This window comes from Misgurnus anguillicaudatus, chromosome 9 (assembly GCF_027580225.2).
Source record: "Misgurnus anguillicaudatus chromosome 9, ASM2758022v2, whole genome shotgun sequence".
NCBI classification, from domain to species: domain Eukaryota; kingdom Metazoa; phylum Chordata; class Actinopteri; order Cypriniformes; family Cobitidae; genus Misgurnus; species Misgurnus anguillicaudatus.
The window spans coordinates 2288578-2306039 of record NC_073345.2 but is presented as its reverse complement, the minus strand read 5'-3'; the positions used below and the strand labels follow the sequence as shown (position 1 = coordinate 2306039).

The 17462-nt window shown below is 45.1% G+C and overlaps 25 non-coding genes across 25 annotated transcripts; all 25 read right to left on the bottom strand.

Moving 5' to 3' along the window:
- Positions 1-146: 146 nt before the first annotated feature.
- trnat-ugu (transfer RNA threonine (anticodon UGU)) lies at positions 147-220 on the bottom strand. Its single transcript has one exon. It is a non-coding gene; the product is annotated as a tRNA-Thr (tRNA).
- A 227-nt stretch (positions 221-447) lies between these two features.
- On the bottom strand, positions 448-521 carry trnat-cgu (transfer RNA threonine (anticodon CGU)). Its single transcript has one exon. It is a non-coding gene; the product is annotated as a tRNA-Thr (tRNA).
- Positions 522-622: 101 nt separating this feature from the next.
- On the bottom strand, positions 623-712 carry trnar-ucu (transfer RNA arginine (anticodon UCU)). The gene is given in 2 exon segments: positions 623-658; positions 676-712. It is a non-coding gene; the product is annotated as a tRNA-Arg (tRNA).
- Positions 713-1975: 1263 nt separating this feature from the next.
- trnat-ugu (transfer RNA threonine (anticodon UGU)) lies at positions 1976-2049 on the bottom strand. The gene has a single exon. It is a non-coding gene; the product is annotated as a tRNA-Thr (tRNA).
- A 227-nt stretch (positions 2050-2276) lies between these two features.
- trnat-agu (transfer RNA threonine (anticodon AGU)) lies at positions 2277-2350 on the bottom strand. Its single transcript has one exon. It is a non-coding gene; the product is annotated as a tRNA-Thr (tRNA).
- A 100-nt stretch (positions 2351-2450) lies between these two features.
- Positions 2451-2540, bottom strand: trnar-ucu (transfer RNA arginine (anticodon UCU)). Its single transcript is given in 2 exon segments — positions 2451-2486; positions 2504-2540. It is a non-coding gene; the product is annotated as a tRNA-Arg (tRNA).
- A 1264-nt stretch (positions 2541-3804) lies between these two features.
- trnat-ugu (transfer RNA threonine (anticodon UGU)) lies at positions 3805-3878 on the bottom strand. Its single transcript has one exon. It is a non-coding gene; the product is annotated as a tRNA-Thr (tRNA).
- Positions 3879-4280: 402 nt separating this feature from the next.
- On the bottom strand, positions 4281-4370 carry trnar-ucu (transfer RNA arginine (anticodon UCU)). The gene is given in 2 exon segments: positions 4281-4316; positions 4334-4370. It is a non-coding gene; the product is annotated as a tRNA-Arg (tRNA).
- Positions 4371-5633: 1263 nt separating this feature from the next.
- trnat-ugu (transfer RNA threonine (anticodon UGU)) lies at positions 5634-5707 on the bottom strand. The gene has a single exon. It is a non-coding gene; the product is annotated as a tRNA-Thr (tRNA).
- Positions 5708-5934: 227 nt separating this feature from the next.
- Positions 5935-6008, bottom strand: trnat-agu (transfer RNA threonine (anticodon AGU)). The gene has a single exon. It is a non-coding gene; the product is annotated as a tRNA-Thr (tRNA).
- Positions 6009-6109: 101 nt separating this feature from the next.
- Positions 6110-6199, bottom strand: trnar-ucu (transfer RNA arginine (anticodon UCU)). The gene is given in 2 exon segments: positions 6110-6145; positions 6163-6199. It is a non-coding gene; the product is annotated as a tRNA-Arg (tRNA).
- Positions 6200-7764: 1565 nt separating this feature from the next.
- Positions 7765-7838, bottom strand: trnat-agu (transfer RNA threonine (anticodon AGU)). The gene has a single exon. It is a non-coding gene; the product is annotated as a tRNA-Thr (tRNA).
- Positions 7839-7939: 101 nt separating this feature from the next.
- trnar-ucu (transfer RNA arginine (anticodon UCU)) lies at positions 7940-8029 on the bottom strand. The gene is given in 2 exon segments: positions 7940-7975; positions 7993-8029. It is a non-coding gene; the product is annotated as a tRNA-Arg (tRNA).
- A 1263-nt stretch (positions 8030-9292) lies between these two features.
- Positions 9293-9366, bottom strand: trnat-ugu (transfer RNA threonine (anticodon UGU)). The gene has a single exon. It is a non-coding gene; the product is annotated as a tRNA-Thr (tRNA).
- Positions 9367-9593: 227 nt separating this feature from the next.
- trnat-agu (transfer RNA threonine (anticodon AGU)) lies at positions 9594-9667 on the bottom strand. The gene has a single exon. It is a non-coding gene; the product is annotated as a tRNA-Thr (tRNA).
- Positions 9668-9768: 101 nt separating this feature from the next.
- Positions 9769-9858, bottom strand: trnar-ucu (transfer RNA arginine (anticodon UCU)). The gene is given in 2 exon segments: positions 9769-9804; positions 9822-9858. It is a non-coding gene; the product is annotated as a tRNA-Arg (tRNA).
- Positions 9859-11422: 1564 nt separating this feature from the next.
- On the bottom strand, positions 11423-11496 carry trnat-agu (transfer RNA threonine (anticodon AGU)). Its single transcript has one exon. It is a non-coding gene; the product is annotated as a tRNA-Thr (tRNA).
- A 1455-nt stretch (positions 11497-12951) lies between these two features.
- Positions 12952-13025, bottom strand: trnat-ugu (transfer RNA threonine (anticodon UGU)). Its single transcript has one exon. It is a non-coding gene; the product is annotated as a tRNA-Thr (tRNA).
- A 227-nt stretch (positions 13026-13252) lies between these two features.
- On the bottom strand, positions 13253-13326 carry trnat-cgu (transfer RNA threonine (anticodon CGU)). The gene has a single exon. It is a non-coding gene; the product is annotated as a tRNA-Thr (tRNA).
- Positions 13327-13427: 101 nt separating this feature from the next.
- trnar-ucu (transfer RNA arginine (anticodon UCU)) lies at positions 13428-13517 on the bottom strand. The gene is given in 2 exon segments: positions 13428-13463; positions 13481-13517. It is a non-coding gene; the product is annotated as a tRNA-Arg (tRNA).
- Positions 13518-14780: 1263 nt separating this feature from the next.
- trnat-ugu (transfer RNA threonine (anticodon UGU)) lies at positions 14781-14854 on the bottom strand. Its single transcript has one exon. It is a non-coding gene; the product is annotated as a tRNA-Thr (tRNA).
- A 227-nt stretch (positions 14855-15081) lies between these two features.
- Positions 15082-15155, bottom strand: trnat-agu (transfer RNA threonine (anticodon AGU)). The gene has a single exon. It is a non-coding gene; the product is annotated as a tRNA-Thr (tRNA).
- Positions 15156-15255: 100 nt separating this feature from the next.
- trnar-ucu (transfer RNA arginine (anticodon UCU)) lies at positions 15256-15345 on the bottom strand. The gene is given in 2 exon segments: positions 15256-15291; positions 15309-15345. It is a non-coding gene; the product is annotated as a tRNA-Arg (tRNA).
- A 1264-nt stretch (positions 15346-16609) lies between these two features.
- trnat-ugu (transfer RNA threonine (anticodon UGU)) lies at positions 16610-16683 on the bottom strand. The gene has a single exon. It is a non-coding gene; the product is annotated as a tRNA-Thr (tRNA).
- Positions 16684-17085: 402 nt separating this feature from the next.
- On the bottom strand, positions 17086-17175 carry trnar-ucu (transfer RNA arginine (anticodon UCU)). The gene is given in 2 exon segments: positions 17086-17121; positions 17139-17175. It is a non-coding gene; the product is annotated as a tRNA-Arg (tRNA).
- Between the last annotated feature and the right edge of the window lie 287 nt (positions 17176-17462).

Below are 17462 nucleotides of genomic sequence, written 5' to 3'. Positions count from 1 at the left end.
ACAGCCCCTAGCTGCCGTCAGACTGAGGTCAACGCTGGGATTTGAAAATCTATGTTTTGAGGGAGGATAAGTCACAGTGTGAAGAGATACAAAAATGTGACAAGAAAGCCACTGAGTGGAGGCCGAAGACGGCAAACATCGTTGGAAGGCACCACTGGGATTCGAACCCAGGATCTTCTGTTTACAAGACAGGCGCTTTGACCGGCTAAGCCATGGCGCCCCACAACGAAGTGCTTCTGGAGTTAAGTGCTATCAGTGAAGGCTTTATGCTCCAGGGCATCCATGAATTGGATTGGTCCGTTAGAGTGAAAACTAGAAAGTTTTGCCCAAAGTACGGGCCTTTGGCTGAAAATGGACCACTGCCGTGACAACTCTGAATTTTCAGGATGTACCATATCTCAACTGAGAAACAGCCAAACAAACAGACCCTAGTTGACCACGTGATAAAGGCTCCGCTGGGATTCGAACCCAGGATCTCCTGTTTACGAGACAGGCGCTTTAACCAACTAAGCCACGGCGCCACTCTCCAGCTGCAGATTGTGGAAGGGTGAGTCACAGTATGAACAGGCACAACAATGTGAGATGAAAAGCTTTCAGCAGGGTCTTGGTAGCTAAAAGCCTTCGACTCTGGTGGGACTCGAACCCACAACCTTTGAATCACGTCAACTCACAATCTAGAAGTCCAATGCGCTATCCATTGCGCCACAGAGCCTACAACAAACCCTTTGATGTGTTGCTCACAATTCTGGGGAAAGACAGATTCCAGTTATTATTAGCTTTTGTATTTTTCAGCCCAAGAGTTACAATTACTATCTTGACCTTCTACTCTTTACATATGCAAATTAGCACAATTGTCAAATGGAAAGCAGTTTTAGGATACGAATTCAGGATCTCCAGATGAAAGGACAGGAGCTTTCACCAGCTAATGCTGTGCAACCTAATGTCACATGTCTTCAGATCTTTTGAAAGCAGGAACAAGACTGTCATGTTTTCTTTTTGGACCTCCTGCCTTTTATGTAGAACGGAGAAAACGGCAACTAAAAGGATGGAATCGCTGGGACTTGAACAATCTGTTTACAAGACATGATCACTGAACAGCTATGCTAGGGCATCCTGAAACTCCATGGCTATATTTTAATATAACCAAGAACAAGAGAGTCAAACGTCCTTGTGGACCTCCTTTCTCTAAAGTAGACCGAAGAACAGTCGTTGATAGGAAGGCACGGCTTGGAATTCAACAGTCTGTTGACAAGTCCGGCCCTTTGACCAGCTGATACTGTGCACCCTAACGACACATGGCTTCAGGTCTACTGAAAACGGGAACACGTCAATCGTATTTTCTGCCCGGACCTCCTGCCTTTTCCAGTAGATCGGAGAGCAGAGCCTCTGAATGGAAGGAAACGCTGGGATTCGAACAATTCGCTTACAAGACGTGGTCCTTGGACAGCTATGCCAGGGCATCCTAAAATTGCACTGCTTTCTTTTGATTAAGACAGGTAACGGAAAGTTCAATCTTTTTGATGCCCTTCATGAAGGCCAAAGACCACAACCACTGATAGAAGGCACCAAAGGGAATTCATCACGGAAGCTCCTACTTACAAGACAGGTGCTTGGGCCATGGACACCCTTGAGACTAAAGCCAGGCAAAAGACATGGCGCCCTAACAGGAAATGCTAAACAAATTAAGTCCTATCAGTGAAGGCTTTAGGGTAAAGGTTGTTCATAAATCAAATTGGTCCGTTTTCCAAAAATATCCGAAAGTTATGACAGCATTCATAACAACCATGAATTATAAGAAGGTTGTATTTCATCCGATAAACAGACACAAAGACAGCCCCTAGCTGCCGTCAGACTGAGGTCAACGCTGGGATTTGAAAATCTATGTTTTGAGGGAGGATAAGTCACGTGTGAAGAGATACAAAAATGTGACAAGAAAGCCACTGAGTGGAGGCTGAAGACGGCAAACATCGTTAGAAGTCACCACTGGGATTCGAACCCAGGATCTCCTGTTTACAAGACAGGCGCTTTGACCGGCTAAGCCATAGCGCCCCACAACGAAGTGCTTCTGGAGTTAAGTGCTATCAGTGAAGGCTTTATGCTCCAGGGCATCCATGAATCGGATTGGTCCGTTAGAGTGAAAACTAGAAAGTTTTGCCCAAAGTACGGGCCTTTGGCTGAAAATGGACCGCTGCCGTGAAAACTCTGAATTTTCAGGATGTACCATATCTCAACTGAGAAACAGCCAAACAAACAGACCCTAGTTGACCACGTGATAAAGGCTCCGCTGGGATTCGAACCCAGGATCTCCTGTTTACTAGACAGGCGCTTTTACCAACTAAGCCACGGCGCCACTCTCCAGCTGCAGATTGTGGAAGGGTGAGTCACAGATGAACAGGCACAACAATGTGAGATGAAACGCTTTCAGCAGGGTCTTGGTAGCTAAAAGCCTTCGACTCTGGTGGGACTCGAACCCACAACCTTTGAATCACGTCAAGTCACAATCTAGAAGTCCAATGCGCTATCCATTGCGCCACAGAGCCTACAACAAACCCTTTGATGTGTTGCTCACAATTCTGGGGAAAGACAGATTCCAGTTATTATTAGCTTTTGTATTTTTCAGCCCAAGAGTTACAATTACTATCTTGACCTTCTGCTCTTTACATATGCAAATTAGCACAATTGTCAAATGGAAAGCAGTTTTAGGATACGAATTCAGGATCTCCAGATGAAAGGACAGGAGCTTTCACCAGCTAATGCTGTGCAACCTAATGTCACATGTCTTCAGATCTTTTGAAAGCAGGAACAAGACTGTCATGTTTTCTTTTTGGACCTCCTGCCTTTTATGTAGAACGGAGAAAACGGCAACTAAAAGGATGGAATCGCTGGGACTTGAACAATCTGTTTACAAGACATGATCACTGAACAGCTATGCTAGGGCATCCTGAAACTCCATGGCTATATTTTAATATAAACAAGAACAAGAAAGTCAAACCTCCTTGTGGACCTCCTTTCTCTAAAGTAGACCGAAGGACAGTCGTTGATAGGAAGGCACGGCTTGGAATTCAACAGTCTGTTGACAAGTCCGGCCCTTTGACCAGCTGATACTGTGCACCCTAACGACACATGGCTTCAGGTCTACTGAAAACGGGAACACGTCAATCGTATTTTCTGCCCGGACTTCCCGCCTTTTCCAGTAGATCGGAGAGCAGAGCCTCTGAATGGAAGGAAACGCAGGGATTCGAACAATTCGCTTACAAGACGTGGTCCTTGGACAGCTATGCCAGGGCATCCTAAAATTGCACGGCTTTCTTTTGATTAAGACAGGTAACGGAAAGTTCAATCTTTTTGATGCCCTTCATGAAGGCCAAAGACCACAACCACTGATAGAAGGCACCACAGGGATTTCATCACGGAAGCTCCTACTTACAAGACAGGTGCTTGGGCCATGGACACCCTTGAGACTAAAGCCAGGCAAAAGACATGGCGCCCTAACAGGAAATGCTAAACAAATTAAGTCCTATCAGTGAAGGCTTTAGGGTAAAGGTTGTTCATAAATCAAATTGGTCCGTTTTCCAAAAATATCAGAAAGTTATGACAGCATTCATAACAACCATGAATTATAAGAAGGTTGTATTTCATCCGATAAACAGACACAAAGACAGCCCCTAGCTGCCGTCAGACTGAGGTCAACGCTGGGATTTGAAAATCTATGTTTTGAGGGAGGATAAGTCACAGTGTGAAGAGATACAAAAATGTGACAAGAAAGCCACTGAGTGGAGGCCAAAAACGGCAAACATCGTTAGAAGGCACCACTGGGATTCGAACCCAGGATCTCCTGTTTACAAGACAGGCGCTTTGACCGGCTAAGCCATGGCGCCCCACAACGAAGTGCTTCTGGAGTTAAGTGCTATCAGTGAAGGCTTTATGCTCCAGGGCATCCATGAATTGGATTGGTCCGTTAGAGTGAAAACTAGAAAGTTTTGCCCAAAGTACGGGCCTTTGGCTGAAAATGTACCGCTGCCGTGACAACTCTGAATTTTCAGGATGTACCATATCTCAACTGAGAAACAGCCAAACAAACAGACCCTAGTTGACCACGTGATTAAGGCTCCGCTGGGATTCGAACCCAGGATCTCCTGTTTACTAGACAGGCGCTTTAACCAACAAAGCCACGGCGCCACTCTCCAGCTGCAGATTGTGGAAGGGTGAGTCACAGTATGAACAGGCACAACAATGTGAGATGAAACGCTTTCAGCAGGGTCTTGGTAGCTAAAAGCCTTCGACTCTGGTGGGACTCGAACCCACAACCTTTGAATCACGTCAACTCACAATCTAGAAGTCCAATGCGCTATCCATTGCGCCACAGAGCCTACAACAAACCCTTTGATGTGTTGCTCACAATTCTGGGGAAAGACAGATTCCAGTTATTATTAGCTTTTGTATTTTTCAGCCCAAGAGTTACAATTACTATCTTGACCTTCTGCTCTTTACATATGCAAATTAGCACAATTGTCAAATGGAAAGCAGTTTTAGGATACGAATTCAGGATCTCCAGATGAAAGGACAGGAGCTTTCACCAGCTAATGCTGTGCAACCTAATGTCACATGTCTTCAGATCTTTTGAAAGCAGGAACAAGACTGTCATGTTTTCTTTTTGGACCTCCTGCCTTTTATGTAGAACGGAGACAACGGCAACTAAAAGGATAGAATCGCTGGGAGTTGAACAACCTGTTTACAAGACATGATCACTGAACAGCTATGCTAGGGCATCCTGAAACTCCAAGGCTATATTTAAATATAACCAAGAACAAGAAAGTCAAACCTCCTTGTGGACCTCCTTTCTCTAAAGTAGACCGAAGAACAGTCGTTGATAGGAAGGCACGGCTTGGAATTCAACAGTCTGTTGACAAGTCTGGCCCTTTGACCAGCTGATACTGTGCACCCTAACCACACATGGCTTCAGGTCTACTGAAAACGGGAACACGTCAATCGTATTTTCTGCCCGGACCTCCTGCCTTTTCCAGTAGATCGGAGAGCAGAGCCTCTGAATGGAAGGAAACGCTGGGATTCGAACAATTCGCTTACAAGACGTGGTCCTTGGACAGCTATGCCAGGGCATCCTAAAATTGCACGGCTTTCTTTTGATTTAGACAGGTAACAGAAAGTTCAATCTTTTTGATGCCCTTCATGAAGGCCAAAGACCACAACCACTGATAGAAGGCACCACAGGGATTTCATCACGGAAGCTCCTACTTACAAGACAGGTGCTTGGGCCATGGACACCCTTGAGACTAAAGCCAGGCAAAAGACATGGCGCCCTAACAGGAAATGCTAAACAAATTAAGTCCTATCAGTGAAGGCTTTAGAGTAAAGGTTGTTCATAAATCAAATTGGTCCGTTTTCCAAAAATATCCGAAAGTTATGACAGCATTCATAACAACCATGAATTATAAGAAGGTTGTATTTCATCCGATAAACAGACACAAAGACAGCCCCTAGCTGCCGTCAGACTGAGGTCAACGCTGGGATTTGAAAATCTATGTTTTGAGGGAGGATAAGTCACGTGTGAAGAGATACAAAAATGTGACAAGAAAGCCACTGAGTGGAGGCTGAAGACGGCAAACATCGTTAGAAGTCACCACTGGGATTCGAACCCAGGATCTCCTGTTTACAAGACAGGCGCTTTGACCGGCTAAGCCATAGCGCCCCACAACGAAGTGCTTCTGGAGTTAAGTGCTATCAGTGAAGGCTTTATGCTCCAGGGCATCCATGAATTTGATTGGTCCGTTAGAGTGAAAACTAGAAAGTTTTGCCCAAAGTACGGGCCTTTGGCTGAAAATGGACCGCTGCCGTGACAACTCTGAATTTTCAGGATGTACCATATCTCAACTGAGAAACAGCCAAACAAACAGACCCTAGTTGACCACGTGATTAAGGCTCCGCTGGGATTCGAACCCAGGATCTCCTGTTTACTAGACAGGCGCTTTAACCATCTAAGCCACGGCGCCACTCTCCAGCTGCAGATTGTGGAAGGGTGAGTCACAGTATGAACAGGCAAAACAATGTGAGATGAAAAGCTTTCAGCAGGGTCTTGGTAGCTAAAAGCCTTCGACTCTGGTGGGACTCGAACCCACGACCTTTGAATCACGTCAACTCACAACCTAGAAGTCCAATGCGCTATCCATTGCGCCACAGAGCCTACAACAAGCCCTTTGATGTGTTGCTCACAATTCTGGGGAAAGACAGATTCCAGTTATTATTAGCTTTTGTATTTTTCAGCCCAAGAGTTACAATTACTATCTTGACCTTCTGCTCTTTACATATGCAAATTAGCACAATTGTCAAATGGAAAGCAGTTTTAGGATACGAATTCAGGATCTCCAGATGAAAGGACAGGAGCTTTCACCAGCTAATGCTGTGCAACCTAATGTCACATGTCTTCAGATCTTTTGAAAGCAGGAACAAGACTGTCATGTTTTCTTTTTGGACCTCCTGCCTTTTATGTAGAACGGAGAAAACGGCAACTAAAAGGATGGAATCGCTGGGACTTGAACAATCTGTTTACAAGACATGATCACTGAACAGCTATGCTAGGGCATCCTGAAACTCCATGGCTATATTTTAATATAACCAAGAACAAGAAAGTCAAACCTCCTTGTGGACCTCCTTTCTCTAAAGTAGACCGAAGGACAGTCGTTGATAGGAAGGCACGGCTTGGAATTCAACAGTCTGTTGACAAGTCCGGCCCTTTGACCAGCTGATACTGTGCACCCTAACGACACATGGCTTCAGGTCTACTGAAAACGGGAACACGTCAATCGTATTTTCTGCCCGGACCTCCTGCCTTTTCCAGTAGATCGGAGAGCAGAGCCTCTGAATGGAAGGAAACGCTGGGATTCGAACAATTCGCTTACAAGACGTGGTCCTTGGACAGCTATGCCAGGGCATCCTAAAATTGCACGGCTTTCTTTTGATTTAGACAGGTAACGGAAAGTTCAATCTTTTTGATGCCCTTCATGAAGGCCAAAGACCACAACCACTGATAGAAGGCACCACAGGGATTTCATCACGGAAGCTCCTACTTACAAGACAGGTGCTTGGGCCATGGACACCCTTGAGACTAAAGCCAGGCAAAAGACATGGCGCCCTAACAGGAAATGCTAAACAAATTAAGTCCTATCAGTGAAGGCTTTAGGGTAAAGGTTGTTCATAAATCAAATTGGTCCGTTTTCCAAAAATATCCGAAAGTTATGACAGCATTCATAACAACCATGAATTATAAGAAGGTTGTATTTCATCCGATAAACAGACACAAAGACAGCCCCTAGCTGCCGTCAGACTGAGGTCAACGCTGGGATTTGAAAATCTATGTTTTGAGGGAGGATAAGTCACAGTGTGAAGAGATACAAAAATGTGACAAGAAAGCCACTGAGTGGAGGCCGAAGACGGCAAACATCGTTAGAAGGCACCACTGGGATTCGAACCCAGGATCTCCTGTTTACAAGACAGGCGCATTGACCGGCTAAGCCATGGCGCCCCACAATGAAGTGCTTCTGGAGTTAAGTGCTATCAGTGAAGGCTTTATGCTCCAGGGCATCCATGAATTGGATTGGTCCGTTAGAGTGAAAACTAGAAAGTTTTGCCCAAAGTACGGGCCTTTGGCTGAAAATGGACCGCTGCCGTGACAACTCTGAATTTTCAGGATGTACCATATCTCAACTGAGAAACAGCCAAAGAAACAGACCCTAGTTGACCACGAGATTAAGGCTCCGCTGGGATTCGAACCCAGGATCTCCTGTTTACTAGACAGGCGCTTTAACCAACTAAGCCACGGCGCCACTCTCCAACTGCAGATTGTGGAAGGGTGAGTCACAGTATGAACAGGCACAACAATGTGAGATGAAAAGCTTTCAGCAGGGTCTTGGTAGCTAAAAGCCTTCGACTCTGGTGGGACTCGAACCCACAAACTTTGAATCACTTCAACTCACAATCTAGAAGTCCAATGCGCTATCCATTGCGCCACAGAGCCTACAACAAACCCTTTGATGTGTTGCTCACAATTCTGGGGAAAGACAGATTCCAGTTATTATTAGCTTTTGTATTTTTCAGCCCAAGAGTTACAATTACTATCTTGACCTTCTGCTCTTTACATATGCAAATTAGCACAACTGTCAAATGGAAAGCAGTTTTAGGATACGAATTCAGGATCTCCAGATGAAAGGACAGGAGCTTTCACCAGCTAATGCTGTGCAACCTAATGTCACATGTCTTCAGATCTTTTGAAAGCAGGAACAAGACTGTCATGTTTTCTTTTTGGACCTCCTGCCTTTTATGTAGAACGGAGAAAACGGCAACTAAAAGGATGGAATCGCTGGGACTTGAACAATCTGTTTACAAGACATGATCACTGAACAGCTATGCTAGGGCATCCTGAAACTCCATGGCTATATTTTAATATAACCAAGAACAAGAAAGTCAAACCTCCTTGTGGACCTCCTTTCTCTAAAGTAGACCGAAGGACAGTCGTTGATAGGAAGGCACAGCTTGGAATTCAACAGTCTGTTGACAAGTCCGGCCCTTTGACCAGCTGATACTGTGCACCCTAACCACACATGGCTTCAGGTCTACTGAAAACGGGAACACGTCAATCGTATTTTCTGCCCGGACCTCCTGCCTTTTCCAGTAGATCGGAGAGCAGAGCCTCTGAATGGAAGGAAACGCTGGGATTCGAACAATTCGCTTACAAGACGTGGTCCTTGGACAGCTATGCCAGGGCATCCTAAAATTGCACGGCTTTCTTTTGATTAAGACAGGTAACGGAAAGTTCAATCTTTTTGATGCCCTTCATGAAGGCCAAAGACCACAACCACTGATAGAAGGCACCACAGGGATTTCATCACGGAAGCTCCTACTTACAAGACAGGTGCTTGGGCCATGGACACCCTTGAGACTAAAGCCAGGCAAAAGACATGGCGCCCTAACAGGAAATGCTAAACAAATTAAGTCCTATCAGTGAAGGCTTTAGGGTAAAGGTTGTTCATAAATCAAATTGGTCCGTTTTCCAAAAATATCCGAAAGTTATGACAGCATTCATAACAACCATGAATTATAAGAAGGTTGTATTTCATCCGATAAACAGACACAAAGACAGCCCCTAGCTGCCGTCAGACTGAGGTCAACGCTGGGATTTGAAAATCTATGTTTTGAGGGAGGATAAGTCACGTGTGAAGAGATACAAAAATGTGACAAGAAAGCCACTGAGTGGAGGCTGAAGACGGCAAACATCGTTAGAAGTCACCACTGGGATTCGAACCCAGGATCTCCTGTTTACAAGACAGGCGCTTTGACCGGCTAAGCCATAGCGCCCCACAACAAAGTGCTTCTGGAGTTAAGTGCTATCAGTGAAGGCTTTATGCTCCAGGGCATCCATGAATCGGATTGGTCCGTTAGAGTGAAAACTAGAAAGTTTTGCCCAAAGTACGGGCCTTTGGCTGAAAATGGACCGCTGCCGTGAAAACTCTGAATTTTCAGGATGTACCATATCTCAACTGAGAAACAGCCAAACAAACAGACCCTAGTTGACCACGGGATAAAGGCTCCGCTGGGATTCGAACCCAGGATCTCCTGTTTACTAGACAGGCGCTTTTACCAACTAAGCCACGGCGCCACTCTCCAGCTGCAGATTGTGGAAGGGTGAGTCACAGTATGAACAGGCACAACAATGTGAGATGAAACGCTTTCAGCAGGGTCTTGGTAGCTAAAAGCCTTCGACTCTGGTGGGACTCGAACCCACAACCTTTGAATCACGTCAACTCACAATCTAGAAGTCCAATGCGCTATCCATTGCGCCACAGAGCCTACAACAAACCCTTTGAAGTGTTGCTCACAATTCTGGGGAAAGACAGATTCCAGTTATTATTAGCTTTTGTATTTTTCAGCCCAAGAGTTACAATTACTATCTTGACCTTCTGCTCTTTACATATGCAAATTAGCACAATTGTCAAATGGAAAGCAGTTTTAGGATACGAATTCAGGATCTCCAGATGAAAGGACAGGAGCTTTCACCAGCTAATGCTGTGCAACCTAATGTCACATGTCTTCAGATCTTTTGAAAGCAGGAACAAGACTGTCATGTTTTCTTTTTGGACCTCCTGCCTTTTATGTAGAACGGAGAAAACGGCAACTAAAAGGATGGAATTGCTGGGAGTTGAACAACCTGTTTACAAGACATGATCACTGAACAGCTATGCTAGGGCATCCTGAAACTCCAAGGCTATATTTAAATATAACCAAGAACAAGAAAGTCAAACCTCCTTGTGGACCTCCTTTCTCTAAAGTAGACCGAAGAACAGTCGTTGATAGGAAGGCACGGCTTGGAATTCAACAGTCTGTTGACAAGTCTGGCCCTTTGACCAGCTGATACTGTGCACCCTAACCACACATGGCTTCAGGTCTACTGAAAACGGGAACACGTCAATCGTATTTTCTGCCCGGACCTCCTGCCTTTTCCAGTAGATCGGAGAGCAGAGCCTCTGAATGGAAGGAAACGCTGGGATTCGAACAATTCGCTTACAAGACGTGGTCCTTGGACAGCTATGCCAGGGCATCCTAAAATTGCACGGCTTTCTTTTGATTTAGACAGGTAACAGAAAGTTCAATCTTTTTGATGCCCTTCATGAAGGCCAAAGACCACAACCACTGATAGAAGGCACCACAGGGATTTCATCACGGAAGCTCCTACTTACAAGACAGGTGCTTGGGCCATGGACACCCTTGAGACTAAAGCCAGGCAAAAGACATGGCGCCCTAACAGGAAATGCTAAACAAATTAAGTCCTATCAGTGAAGGCTTTAGGGTAAAGGTTGTTCATAAATCAAATTGGTCCGTTTTCCAAAAATATCCGAAAGTTATGACAGCATTCATAACAACCATGAATTATAAGAAGGTTGTATTTCATCCGATAAACAGACACAAAGACAGCCCCTAGCTGCCGTCAGACTGAGGTCAACGCTGGGATTTGAAAATCTATGTTTTGAGGGAGGATAAGTCACATGTGAAGAGATACAAAAATGTGACAAGAAAGCCACTGAGTGGAGGCTGAAGACGGCAAACATCGTTAGAAGGCACCACTGGGATTCGAACCCAGGATCTCCTGTTTACAAGACAGGCGCTTTGACCGGCTAAGCCATAGCGTCCCACAACGAAGTGCTTCTGGAGTTAAGTGCTATCAGTGAAGGCTTTATGCTCCAGGGCATCCATGAATTGGATTGGTCCGTTAGAGTGAAAACTAGAAAGTTTTGCCCAAAGTACGGGCCTTTGGCTGAAAATGGACCACTGCCGTGACAACTCTGAATTTTCAGGATGTACCATATCTCAACTGAGAAACAGCCAAACAAACAGACCCTAGTTGACCACGTGATAAAGGCTCCGCTGGGATTCGAACCCAGGATCTCCTGTTTACTAGACAGGAGCTTTAACCAACTAAGCCACGGTGCCACTCTCCAGCTGCAGATTGTGGAAGGGTGAGTCACAGTATGAACAGGCACAACAATGTGAGATGAAAAGCTTTCAGCAGGGTCTTGGTAGCTAAAAGCCTTCGACTCTGGTGGGACTCGAACCCACAAGCTTTGAATCACGTCAACTCACAATCTAGAAGTCCAATGCGCTATCCATTGCGCCACAGAGCCTACAACAAACCCTTTGATGTGTTGCTCACAATTCTGGGGAAAGACAGATTCCAGTTATTATTAGCTTTTGTATTTTTCAGCCCAAGAGTTACAATTACTATCTTGACCTTCTACTCTTTACAAATGCAAATTAGCACAATTCTCAAATGGAAAGCAGTTTTAGGATACGAATTCAGGATCTCCAGATGAAAGGACAGGAGCTTTCACCAGCTAATGCTGTGCAACCTAATGTCACATGTCTTCAGATCTTTTGAAAGCAGGAACAAGACTGTCATGTTTTCTTTTTGGACCTCCTGCCTTTTATGTAGAACGGAGAAAACGGCAACTAAAAGGATGGAATCGCTGGGACTTGAACAATCTGTTTACAAGACATGATCACTGAACAGCTATGCTAGGGCATCCTGAAACTCCTTGGCTATATTTTAATATAACCAAGAACAAGAGAGTCAAACGTCCTTGTGGACCTCCTTTCTCTAAAGTAGACCGAAGAACAGTCGTTGATAGGAAGGCACGGCTTGGAATTCAACAGTCTGTTGACAAGTCCGGCCCTTTGACCAGCTGATACTGTGCACCCTAACGACACATGGCTTCAGGTCTACTGAAAACGGGAACACGTCAATCGTATTTTCTGCCCGGACCTCCTGCCTTTTCCAGTAGATCGGAGAGCAGAGCCTCTGAATGGAAGGAAACGCTGGGATTCGAACAATTCGCTTACAAGACGTGGTCCTTGGACAGCTATGCCAGGGCATCCTAAAATTGCACGGCTTTCTTTTGATTTAGACAGGTAACGGAAAGTTCAATCTTTTTGATGCCCTTCATGAAGGCCAAAGACCACAACCACTGATAGAAGGCACCACAGGGATTTCATCACGGAAGCTCCTACTTACAAGACAGGTGCTTGTGCCATGGACACCCTTGAGACTAAAGCCAGGCAAAAGACATGGCGCCCTAACAGGAAATGCTAAACAAATTAAGTCCTATCAGTGAAGGCTTTAGGGTAAAGGTTGTTCATAAATCAAATTGGTCCGTTTTCCAAAAATATCAGAAAGTTATGACAGCATTCATAACAACCATGAATTATAAGAAGGTTGTATTTCATCCGATAAACAGACACAAAGACAGCCCCTAGCTGCCGTCAGACTGAGGTCAACGCTGGGATTTGAAAATCTATGTTTTGAGGGAGGATAAGTCACAGTGTGAAGAGATACAAAAATGTGACAAGAAAGCCACTGAGTGGAGGCCGAAGACGGCAAACATCGTTGGAAGGCACCACTGGGATTCGAACCCAGGATCTTCTGTTTACAAGACAGGCGCTTTGACCGGCTAAGCCATGGCGCCCCACAACGAAGTGCTTCTGGAGTTAAGTGCTATCAGTGAAGGCTTTATGCTCCAGGGCATCCATGAATTGGATTGGTCCGTTAGAGTGAAAACTAGAAAGTTTTGCCCAAAGTACGGGCCTTTGGCTGAAAATGGACCACTGCCGTGACAACTCTGAATTTTCAGGATGTACCATATCTCAACTGAGAAACAGCCAAACAAACAGACCCTAGTTGACCACGTGATAAAGGCTCCGCTGGGATTCGAACCCAGGATCTCCTGTTTACGAGACAGGCGCTTTAACCAACTAAGCCACGGCGCCACTCTCCAGCTGCAGATTGTGGAAGGGTGAGTCACAGTATGAACAGGCACAACAATGTGAGATGAAAAGCTTTCAGCAGGGTCTTGGTAGCTAAAAGCCTTCGACTCTGGTGGGACTCGAACCCACAACCTTTGAATCACGTCAACTCACAATCTAGAAGTCCAATGCGCTATCCATTGCGCCACAGAGCCTACAACAAACCCTTTGATGTGTTGCTCACAATTCTGGGGAAAGACAGATTCCAGTTATTATTAGCTTTTGTATTTTTCAGCCCAAGAGTTACAATTACTATCTTGACCTTCTACTCTTTACATATGCAAATTAGCACAATTGTCAAATGGAAAGCAGTTTTAGGATACGAATTCAGGATCTCCAGATGAAAGGACAGGAGCTTTCACCAGCTAATGCTGTGCAACCTAATGTCACATGTCTTCAGATCTTTTGAAAGCAGGAACAAGACTGTCATGTTTTCTTTTTGGACCTCCTGCCTTTTATGTAGAACGGAGAAAACGGCAACTAAAAGGATGGAATCGCTGGGACTTGAACAATCTGTTTACAAGACATGATCACTGAACAGCTATGCTAGGGCATCCTGAAACTCCATGGCTATATTTTAATATAACCAAGAACAAGAGAGTCAAACGTCCTTGTGGACCTCCTTTCTCTAAAGTAGACCGAAGAACAGTCGTTGATAGGAAGGCACGGCTTGGAATTCAACAGTCTGTTGACAAGTCCGGCCCTTTGACCAGCTGATACTGTGCACCCTAACGACACATGGCTTCAGGTCTACTGAAAACGGGAACACGTCAATCGTATTTTCTGCCCGGACCTCCTGCCTTTTCCAGTAGATCGGAGAGCAGAGCCTCTGAATGGAAGGAAACGCTGGGATTCGAACAATTCGCTTACAAGACGTGGTCCTTGGACAGCTATGCCAGGGCATCCTAAAATTGCACTGCTTTCTTTTGATTAAGACAGGTAACGGAAAGTTCAATCTTTTTGATGCCCTTCATGAAGGCCAAAGACCACAACCACTGATAGAAGGCACCAAAGGGAATTCATCACGGAAGCTCCTACTTACAAGACAGGTGCTTGGGCCATGGACACCCTTGAGACTAAAGCCAGGCAAAAGACATGGCGCCCTAACAGGAAATGCTAAACAAATTAAGTCCTATCAGTGAAGGCTTTAGGGTAAAGGTTGTTCATAAATCAAATTGGTCCGTTTTCCAAAAATATCCGAAAGTTATGACAGCATTCATAACAACCATGAATTATAAGAAGGTTGTATTTCATCCGATAAACAGACACAAAGACAGCCCCTAGCTGCCGTCAGACTGAGGTCAACGCTGGGATTTGAAAATCTATGTTTTGAGGGAGGATAAGTCACGTGTGAAGAGATACAAAAATGTGACAAGAAAGCCACTGAGTGGAGGCTGAAGACGGCAAACATCGTTAGAAGTCACCACTGGGATTCGAACCCAGGATCTCCTGTTTACAAGACAGGCGCTTTGACCGGCTAAGCCATAGCGCCCCACAACGAAGTGCTTCTGGAGTTAAGTGCTATCAGTGAAGGCTTTATGCTCCAGGGCATCCATGAATCGGATTGGTCCGTTAGAGTGAAAACTAGAAAGTTTTGCCCAAAGTACGGGCCTTTGGCTGAAAATGGACCGCTGCCGTGAAAACTCTGAATTTTCAGGATGTACCATATCTCAACTGAGAAACAGCCAAACAAACAGACCCTAGTTGACCACGTGATAAAGGCTCCGCTGGGATTCGAACCCAGGATCTCCTGTTTACTAGACAGGCGCTTTTACCAACTAAGCCACGGCGCCACTCTCCAGCTGCAGATTGTGGAAGGGTGAGTCACAGATGAACAGGCACAACAATGTGAGATGAAACGCTTTCAGCAGGGTCTTGGTAGCTAAAAGCCTTCGACTCTGGTGGGACTCGAACCCACAACCTTTGAATCACGTCAAGTCACAATCTAGAAGTCCAATGCGCTATCCATTGCGCCACAGAGCCTACAACAAACCCTTTGATGTGTTGCTCACAATTCTGGGGAAAGACAGATTCCAGTTATTATTAGCTTTTGTATTTTTCAGCCCAAGAGTTACAATTACTATCTTGACCTTCTGCTCTTTACATATGCAAATTAGCACAATTGTCAAATGGAAAGCAGTTTTAGGATACGAATTCAGGATCTCCAGATGAAAGGACAGGAGCTTTCACCAGCTAATGCTGTGCAACCTAATGTCACATGTCTTCAGATCTTTTGAAAGCAGGAACAAGACTGTCATGTTTTCTTTTTGGACCTCCTGCCTTTTATGTAGAACGGAGAAAACGGCAACTAAAAGGATGGAATCGCTGGGACTTGAACAATCTGTTTACAAGACATGATCACTGAACAGCTATGCTAGGGCATCCTGAAACTCCATGGCTATATTTTAATATAAACAAGAACAAGAAAGTCAAACCTCCTTGTGGACCTCCTTTCTCTAAAGTAGACCGAAGGACAGTCGTTGATAGGAAGGCACGGCTTGGAATTCAACAGTCTGTTGACAAGTCCGGCCCTTTGACCAGCTGATACTGTGCACCCTAACGACACATGGCTTCAGGTCTACTGAAAACGGGAACACGTCAATCGTATTTTCTGCCCGGACTTCCCGCCTTTTCCAGTAGATCGGAGAGCAGAGCCTCTGAATGGAAGGAAACGCAGGGATTCGAACAATTCGCTTACAAGACGTGGTCCTTGGACAGCTATGCCAGGGCATCCTAAAATTGCACGGCTTTCTTTTGATTAAGACAGGTAACGGAAAGTTCAATCTTTTTGATGCCCTTCATGAAGGCCAAAGACCACAACCACTGATAGAAGGCACCACAGGGATTTCATCACGGAAGCTCCTACTTACAAGACAGGTGCTTGGGCCATGGACACCCTTGAGACTAAAGCCAGGCAAAAGACATGGCGCCCTAACAGGAAATGCTAAACAAATTAAGTCCTATCAGTGAAGGCTTTAGGGTAAAGGTTGTTCATAAATCAAATTGGTCCGTTTTCCAAAAATATCAGAAAGTTATGACAGCATTCATAACAACCATGAATTATAAGAAGGTTGTATTTCATCCGATAAACAGACACAAAGACAGCCCCTAGCTGCCGTCAGACTGAGGTCAACGCTGGGATTTGAAAATCTATGTTTTGAGGGAGGATAAGTCACAGTGTGAAGAGATACAAAAATGTGACAAGAAAGCCACTGAGTGGAGGCCAAAAACGGCAAACATCGTTAGAAGGCACCACTGGGATTCGAACCCAGGATCTCCTGTTTACAAGACAGGCGCTTTGACCGGCTAAGCCATGGCGCCCCACAACGAAGTGCTTCTGGAGTTAAGTGCTATCAGTGAAGGCTTTATGCTCCAGGGCATCCATGAATTGGATTGGTCCGTTAGAGTGAAAACTAGAAAGTTTTGCCCAAAGTACGGGCCTTTGGCTGAAAATGTACCGCTGCCGTGACAACTCTGAATTTTCAGGATGTACCATATCTCAACTGAGAAACAGCCAAACAAACAGACCCTAGTTGACCACGTGATTAAGGCTCCGCTGGGATTCGAACCCAGGATCTCCTGTTTACTAGACAGGCGCTTTAACCAACAAAGCCACGGCGCCACTCTCCAGCTGCAGATTGTGGAAGGGTGAGTCACAGTATGAACAGGCACAACAATGTGAGATGAAACGCTTTCAGCAGGGTCTTGGTAGCTAAAAGCCTTCGACTCTGGTGGGACTCGAACCCACAACCTTTGAATCACGTCAACTCACAATCTAGAAGTCCAATGCGCTATCCATTGCGCCACAGAGCCTACAACAAACCCTTTGATGTGTTGCTCACAATTCTGGGGAAAGACAGATTCCAGTTATTATTAGCTTTTGTATTTTTCAGCCCAAGAGTTACAATTACTATCTTGACCTTCTGCTCTTTACATATGCAAATTAGCACAATTGTCAAATGGAAAGCAGTTTTAGGATACGAATTCAGGATCTCCAGATGAAAGGACAGGAGCTTTCACCAGCTAATGCTGTGCAACCTAATGTCACATGTCTTCAGATCTTTTGAAAGCAGGAACAAGACTGTCATGTTTTCTTTTTG